Here is a 6,902-nt window from a genome sequence, read left to right as displayed (position 1 = left end):
GTAACAGGCTTTGATCGAAAGCATCAACTTACTGGGACTAGATTGTCCACCTGTGGATGGGGGTCACTGCCTCAGTTGTTTCGACTCCCGCTGAGAAAATGATCGGTGTATCCTTGGAGCTCTTTGCAGCAAAAATCCCACATTTCTGCTGCGTACATCCCATAGATAGAAGAGAGCGGACGTGGAAAAGGTGTTTGTGCTGCACCTCTGATCCTCTGAAAACGCCGGCAGCACTTTGGTTGGAAACAACTTTACTGTAGAGCAGTTATTTACAGTGGATGGGGGGCTTGTGTTTCCTACAGTCAGTGGTTGTCGTATTTCACCAGCATCGACATTATAGTACCCTCACATTGGACACTACTTATATCCTCCTGACAACCAGTAAGTAAACATTTTCACCATTTCACATTAAATAATTACCTTAATCGGAAACAGCATGATGCAACAGTTCTTTCAGATACATTTTTTAAATATATAATGTCCTTTTGGTGTTGTTGTTGACCTAAGGAGGCGGAGCTAAACCCTGGTGGGGTTTGTTGTGGACCTAAAGAGGCAGAGCTTACCTCGGGTGTGGCTTGTTGTGGACCTAAGGAGGCAGAGCTAAACCCTGGTTGGGGTTAAACCCTGGTGGGGTTTGTTGTGGACCTCAGGAGGCGGAGCTAAGACCTGGTTGGGATTAAACCCTTGTGGGCTTTGTTGTGGACCTAAGGAGGCGGAGCTGAGGTCTGGTGGGGCTTGTTGTGGACCTCAGGAGGCGGAGCTAAGCCCTGGTTGAGTTTGTTGTGGACCTAAGGAGGCGAAGCAAAGGCCTGGTGGGGTTTGTTGTGGACCTAAGGAGGCGGAGCTAAGCCCTGGTGGGGTTTGTTATGGACCTAAGGAGGCGAAGCAAAGGCCTGGTGGGGTTTGTTGTGGACCTAAGGAGGCGGAGCTAAGCCCTGGTGGGGTTTGTTATGGACCTAAGGAGGTGGAGCTTAACCCTGGTGGGGTTTGTTGTGGACCTCAGGAGGCGGAGCTAAGTCCTGGTGGGGTTTGTTGTGGACCTCAGGAGGCGGAGCTAAGCCCTGGTGCGCTCCAGCCCAATTTAACTTACGGTTATTTCTGCTGTTGATTCCCAACACATGAGTACAAATACAGAAGTGGATTTGTGGATGAAATGACTTCCTTTGACTTCTTTTCTCCCTGTGGACTGTGTAACCTGTCCTTTTACTAAATCAGGGATTTCAGGAGCTCAAACCACATCTGTTTCTGTTCCCTGTCGCAGAGGACAATCGACTTCTGTGTCAGTTTAATTTAACAGTGAAGCGTGAGCCTCCATCATATCTCCTTCAGTGAACGCAGATGAAAACACGTCGGTAAACTGTCTATTATTTGAATAAACCGTAGATCAAACAGGTATTTGTACGATGAAAGGGGTCAGGGAATCGGGCTGGTGGGCGCTCTGCAGTTTCAGCTGCTCGGAGCTCGTTGCTTTTGTTTTATGACACACTTTTTTGTCTTTCTCATTAACCTCGTTTTCGGCAGTTGTTTTCAGGAAACACACTCTGCTGTTTTCTGCCTGCTCAATCACAAATGGCAGACAAAGTTAAATGTTAGACGTCGTTGGGATTAATTCTGTCAGCTAATGGGGAGGGGAACCGAAGAGCTGAACCGGCGCCGTCAAGAAAATTACCTGGTTCGTTCGTTTTCTCAGCGTGTTTTCAGTCTCAGGTTTAGAGACGTTGTTGAACATCACGTTCTACATTTTATTTTCTATCGTTTCATGTCATTACTGTGGTTTTATTTGAAGTAAAAAGGAACAAAAATACAGTCCAGGTCTAATGGTATAAATACAGGTTGGTTGGTAACACGTAGACTACTTAATGAATACAAAAATGTGGGCTATTTTTTTCACCTTTTCATCTTTATCTTTTTTTTTCCCGTTGCCTCTGAGCTGCAGCAGAATGGCAGCTGAAACCATTAAGTGGTGTAAATATAAAGATATTAAACAGAAATACTGTGTGCTCTGGTAGCCCTTAGATCTTCATAACCGCTGTATTTGTGTCTGCGGCTGTAGATTGGATGCTTATCCTCAGTGTCTATACATTGGAAGGGAAGAAAATACAACAATAAATCTAAAGAAAATACATCACCATATCTGAATATCTGAATATTAGCTCCGTTTATATCAGTGTGAGATGCCACTAGATGCTGTGGGTTTTGAACTGTCATTAGGGATGTAACAATATGAAAATTTCATATGACGGTTACTGTAGCCAAAATTATCTCATTATCATTATTAATCTTAGTATTGTTGAAATTGTGCTCAAAATGTTCAAGCAGTACTTTTACACACACTGAAATAATTAAACCAAGTTGGATTTTGAAAAAAACTGATCTGCCTTGGCGGAGGTCTGCGCTCTCCGAGTGCTTTTCTAGTTGTATTTCGTATACATACTATTTAGATTTTTTTTGTTGTTTTGTTGCCACATACAAGAAAGAAACCAAATATGGTAACTTCATTGACCTTGATTTTCTACATGACAGTAACATTTTGTGTTTTTTTTTTTTAATTTTACAAAAGTAATAAAGTCTGGTTCTGTCCTCCAATAACACACTAAGGTTTCTGTGAGTGCAGAGGGTTCTGAACAAGGTTCTACTAGTTTTGGATTTTTCATTATAGTTTAGTTTTATTTAGTTTTGACTTTTTTTTTCTCTAATTCAGTTAGTTTTAATTCGTTTTTAGAGCAGGCTTGCTAGTTTTTGTTAGTTTGCATTTTTTTTCTAAATGCTTAGTTATAGTTTAGTTTTAGTTTAGTCGTATCTTTTCTCTTCTTCTCTGTCGTCGTATTGAAATAAATCCCAGACAGGACTCTGCTGCTTTCTCCCAACTTTAGTCTCCATGTTTCCAGGTAGAGTGGGGACCAGAAGACGACTGGAAACCACAAGTGAACACAAGTGACAGACCGTCAAGTGTCGTATGGTGCCGCTAGCTAAAATTTCTAGAGCACAGGTGTCAAACATGCGGCCCAGGGGCCAAATCTGGCCCGCCAAAGGGTCTATTACGGCCCTTGGGATGAAGTTGTGAAATGCAAAAATTACACTAAGACATTAACAAACCTTTTAGTTCAGGTTCCACATTTAGACCAATTCAGTCTCAAGTGGGTCAAACCAGTAAAATACTATCATAATAATCTATAATTACTCACAACTCCAATTTTTTTTCTCTAAGTAAATGTAAATATTTTCATGTATTTACACTAAAACAAAGTATAATTTCACAAAAAATGTGAATAACCTGAACAAATATGAACAACCTGAAATGTTTTAGGAGAAGTCAGTAAATTGTTAACAATATTCTGCCTGATATTAAATGTTTTGTGTGTTTGTAGGTCCGCTGTGATCTGTAAGTTACAATGAACATGTGGAAATGATAAACTGAAGCACAATATTATTAAAATTACACTTATTGTTTCAGTTTGTTCATGTTATTCACATTGTTTGAAAGGATAGTTTGTAGATGTAAACATTTGCATTGTTTAATTTTATTTTTTTCGCTCTAAAACATTGAGGAAATTTTGGAGTTGGCATTATTTATATATTATGATGTTATTATTTTACTGGTTCGGCCCACTGCAGATCAAATTTAGCTGAATGTGGCCTCTGAACTAAAATGAGTTTGACACCCCTGTTCTAGAGTGAAATAAATCAATTTCGTATCAATCTGACATTGACAAAGACAAAAACGAAGAGAATTCTATCCTTAATTTTGATACTTTTTAGATAGTTTTGTAAACACACAATACAGTTTCAGTTAGTTATCATTTTTTTCTTTTATTTACAGTTTTTATTTATTTCAGTTCATGAAAATGTTTCGTGTCTTTGATAACTTTTGTTATGATTTGGCGCTATATAAATAAAATTTGATAGATTTTTTTCAATTCTAGTTTTTGTCATTTCGTTAGTTTTCGTTAACGATAATAACTTTGGTTCTGAAGGGTTAAGTCTTGCACACAAATAGGCGTAAACTGTTGGTAGTTTTCTTCCATAAAAGGCTCCATCAAGGTCTAAAGACAATATTGGTGACTCTTAACAAGCAACCTGCCAATATAAGGAGTGGTTTGACTGTTCGAGCTGACAAATGCGGAGGATGTGGAAGTATGTTGTGTGTCTGGGTTTCAAACTCCATTCATCTTGGGTTTGCTTCAGTCACCGGGACGTCGAACTCACATCTAACCCCAGTGAAGACGGATGAACTCAGCATTTACTTCCACTCGCTCTAACTGACGAATGACCTGGCAGACAGCCGTTGATAGATGGTTGATGGGCGGTTCTGGTATAGACCCATCCATTCACGCCGTCGTCCCTCGCTGATAGGATGTTCTGTTCCAAGGCTGAGCTTCAGGACAACGATATGGGTCGTTAAAACCGAACTCTGAACACAGCTCTGACCTCCAACACTTCCGGACTTCTTCTCCTGTTTTGACAAATATCGGCAGAAAACAGATATTAACTGTTGAAACGCCGGCATGAAATCTGCAATAGTTTCTGATGGTGATATTTGTTTGAGTGGTTGAACAATGTGTGTCCAAGAAGGAACAAAAATACACAGGTTTAAGTATCTGCTTGGTTTTGTGTTGTTGTGTTTAAATGAGCCTTTACCGTATAGAGCACAGGTGTCAAACATGTGGTCCGGGGGCCAAGTCCAGCCCACCAAAGGGTCCAGTCCGGCCCTTTGGATGAATGTGTGCACTGGAAACAAATCTAAATTTGTCCTGATGGAGTTTTAAACGAACCCAAACTCTTTGTACACTCTAATTTTGTGCTTTGCAAAGAAAACCCATCAGTGTAAATCAGATTTGCTGCCAGCAGATCACAGACTCCACTCGTCTGGAGTCGTCTTTTCTTTAGTTATTATTTCCTCAGCAGCAGCAAAACAACACATTATTCAAAGCAGATGAAAACTGAAGACTTTTAGTTCTGACACACGCTGAAGAGTCAGTATATTAAAGCTAAATAACGCATTCAACCTCAACACAGACCAGTTAAAACTATTATGGTAAAGGGCTGGTGTGGAGTATTCCTACTTTCACATATTAAAAAAATATGACCTAAAACTGTTGGAGTTTTTAGAATAAAGATCTGTGAAGTTCTGCCCAAGAAACCAATGTATATAAACGGAATTTATCTACACTTCACTGCAAAAATCTAAATCTGACCAAGTGTATTTTTCTCATTTCTAGTCCACACTTAAAATCAGACAGAATCACCTAAAGAGGAACTTTTCAGTGAGATATAAGAGCTGATTTTTAGAGACAACAGATCTGGAAAATCTGATTTCAAGAAATCATACAAAGATAATTTTCACATGTTCCATTGGCAGATTTTTTGCCTATTTTGTCCGTTTTTCAGTCCTTTTGATTTTGCCTTTATATACCATATAAAGAAATGTTTACTATACCCATGTTTGGGATCTTTTTTTCAGCAAAACTTCATCTATCTCGTCTGTCTATTATGTTTTCACTTTAACCCACTATATCAACACAAAAAGACAAAAAACACACAAAAATATAAAATCTGATTTGAAAAATGTATATAATTTATTGTATAAATAACACACAGATGCTTAACAAACCATTTCAAAGACTTTACAAGTGAATATTTTTTTACACTTTGTAAATTCATCCCATGGACCAGATTGGAACCTTTGGGGGGACACGTGTTTGAGAGCCCTGAGTTAGAAGGTGAAAGAACTTGTTGCAGCTCAAACATATTAGTTTGGATAATTCTGGTTCTTTCTGGATCCTGACTCTCCTCCTCCTCCTCCTCCTCCTCCTCCTCCTCTTTCTCCTCTTTCTCCATTTTCTCCTCCTCTTTCTCCTCCTCCTCCTCTTTCTCCTCTTTCTCTTCCTCTTTCTTCTCCTCCTTCTCCTCCTCCACCTTTTCTCCCTCTCCTCCTCTTTCTCCTCCTCATCTTTCTCCTCTTCTTCCTCCTCCTCTTCCTCCTCCTCTTCTTTCTTCTCCTCCTTCTCTTTTTCCTCCTCCTCTTCCTCCTCCTCCTTCTTATCTTTCTCCTCCTCCTCTTCTTCCTCCTCCTCTTTCTACTCTTCCTCTTCCTCTTCCTCTTCCTCCTCCTCCTTCTCTTTCTCCTCCTGCTCCTCTTCCTCCTCCTCCTTCTCTTTCTCTTTCTCCTCCTCCTCCTCTTTCTCTTCCTCCTCCTCCTCCTCTTCTTCTTCCTCCTCTTTCTTGTCTTCCTCTTCCTCTTCCTCCTCCTCTTTCTCCTCCTGCTCCTCCTCCTCTTCTTTCTTCTCCTCCTCCTCCTCCTCCTCCTCCTTCTCTTTCTCCTCCTCTTCCTCTTCCTCCTCCTCCTCCTCCTCAGTGTCACCCTGATCCCATTACTTACATTCAGCCTGATGTTACTTGTTCAGGACAGAAGCACAGTAACACATTTGTTTTGTTTTTTTTCCCATCATGCACTCGACTCCCTCTTATGGCTGTGGTGTCATAAGTCTATTCTTCTCCACACTCGGCTCCTGCTTTTGTCCAACCGTCTTTTGTCGCTGCGGTCACATGTTCCAGCTCTTTCTCCGTTCACTTATACCCTCAGAACATAAATCTGTTACGAGGAAGTTGTTGTTTTTTTTTTTTTTTTTTTTTTCTTTTTCTTTTTTTGGTGCGATATCTGTGATCGTGTCGTTCCGCTTTGTTAGTTTGTGTAAAGCCTGCCCAGCTGCTCTTTGATGTAGACAAATGCACCAATCAGGGACAGTCTTTTCTAATTATCCTCCGCTCGCTGTTCTGTCAGACGCCTACCGGCCTCTTCTGCCGTTAATGACACTGATGGTTTATTCAACTTTTCTGTTTTTTTCTGCTTCTCTGTTTACGTCAGGCTTTTACCGCTGACGACTGGGAGACGATCCGAGGAC

The 6,902-nt window shown here is 40.5% G+C and overlaps 1 long non-coding RNA gene across 2 annotated transcripts; it reads right to left on the bottom strand.

The window, feature by feature from the left end:
* Positions 1-487: 487 nt before the first annotated feature.
* Positions 488-1,077, bottom strand: LOC115421240 (uncharacterized). Of its 2 annotated transcripts, XR_003935660.1 has the most exons (4): positions 1,041-1,077; positions 915-998; positions 705-746; positions 505-544 (listed from the first exon to the last, which is right to left on the bottom strand). It is a non-coding gene; the product is annotated as an uncharacterized LOC115421240 (long non-coding RNA). The 2 variants fall into 2 exon arrangements; XR_003935655.1 differs by having other exon boundaries at positions 488-544; positions 705-998.
* Positions 1,078-6,902: the final 5,825 nt, after the last annotated feature.

This window comes from Sphaeramia orbicularis, chromosome 1, assembly GCF_902148855.1.
Source record: "Sphaeramia orbicularis chromosome 1, fSphaOr1.1, whole genome shotgun sequence".
In the NCBI taxonomy this organism is placed as follows: Eukaryota; Metazoa; Chordata; class Actinopteri; order Kurtiformes; family Apogonidae; genus Sphaeramia; species Sphaeramia orbicularis.
The sequence above is the reverse complement of the archived record's forward strand: the minus strand, read 5'-3'. Positions and strand labels throughout refer to the sequence as shown.